This window comes from Triticum aestivum, unplaced genomic scaffold (assembly GCF_018294505.1).
Source record: "Triticum aestivum cultivar Chinese Spring unplaced genomic scaffold, IWGSC CS RefSeq v2.1 scaffold181824, whole genome shotgun sequence".
Classification (NCBI taxonomy): domain Eukaryota; kingdom Viridiplantae; phylum Streptophyta; class Magnoliopsida; order Poales; family Poaceae; genus Triticum; species Triticum aestivum.
Genome location: NW_025291503.1, coordinates 289 through 1,054, shown reverse-complemented (window position 1 = coordinate 1,054; position 766 = coordinate 289). Strand labels below are relative to the sequence as shown.

The 766-nt window shown below is 38.0% G+C and overlaps 2 non-coding genes and 1 pseudogene across 2 annotated transcripts; all 3 read left to right on the top strand.

Annotated features, from left to right (window-relative positions):
• Positions 1-79: 79 nt before the first annotated feature.
• On the top strand, positions 80-173 carry LOC123178883 (small nucleolar RNA Z223). Its single transcript, XR_006489932.1, has one exon. It is a non-coding gene; the product is annotated as a small nucleolar RNA Z223 (small nucleolar RNA).
• Positions 174-247: 74 nt separating this feature from the next.
• Positions 248-353, top strand: LOC123178884 (uncharacterized; annotated as a pseudogene).
• Positions 354-450: 97 nt separating this feature from the next.
• Positions 451-556, top strand: LOC123178886 (small nucleolar RNA snoR97). Its single transcript, XR_006489933.1, has one exon. It is a non-coding gene; the product is annotated as a small nucleolar RNA snoR97 (small nucleolar RNA).
• Positions 557-766: the final 210 nt, after the last annotated feature.

Here is a 766-nt window from a genome sequence, read left to right as displayed (position 1 = left end):
AGGATAACATGGTATCTTGATCCCATGTTTTTGTTCTTTATATTCAGTTATTTAGTTGGTGTCTGTGCTCTGGCTTGTGACATGGCGGTGATGATAAAAACTTTCAGCAAACATGTCAGTTCTACTTATGATAATTCATGACTGAAAACCTGTTATATAGATCTGAGCCATGACCTAAGTATGTCATTATTATCATCAAACTTGTTTAGTTTTTGATTCTGTGGTATGTTCTTTCTCACCAGACTTCACCCTTGTGAAGAACCGATGATGCAGATGGCTTGGGGATCCTGTTTACAGGATGAACCTAACTGGAGGTGCTGTATCCACATGACATTGACAGGAAAGTCTGAGGTTCTTCTTCAGCACATGAATCTTTTAGTGTCTTGCTTTGTTTTTTAGTCGCTATAAGTTTGCAGTGATGGTTGCCAAGTTTAACTATCCTCTTGCAAGTTCCTCTGATTCGCGGAAGAGGCTGAAAATCTCAGGAGACCATGTATTGTCACCAGCTTCATCTTTTGTTCCTACGAGATGGGAGTTAAATAACGACATAAGATTCCACCATGCCCAATGCATCCTTCTCAATCTGTTAGCAAGAATTGGGAAAGAAACAATTCCCAATTTAGCTTAAAATGTGATAATATTTCCCGAAAAACAAAATAAACGAGTTTCCCAAGGCTTCCAGTTTTAGTAACCAATATCTAATAGACAATATGAATCGTGTAACATTTGGATGAAATTCAAAAGTGCAAGTCTGTCTTTCCTGCTA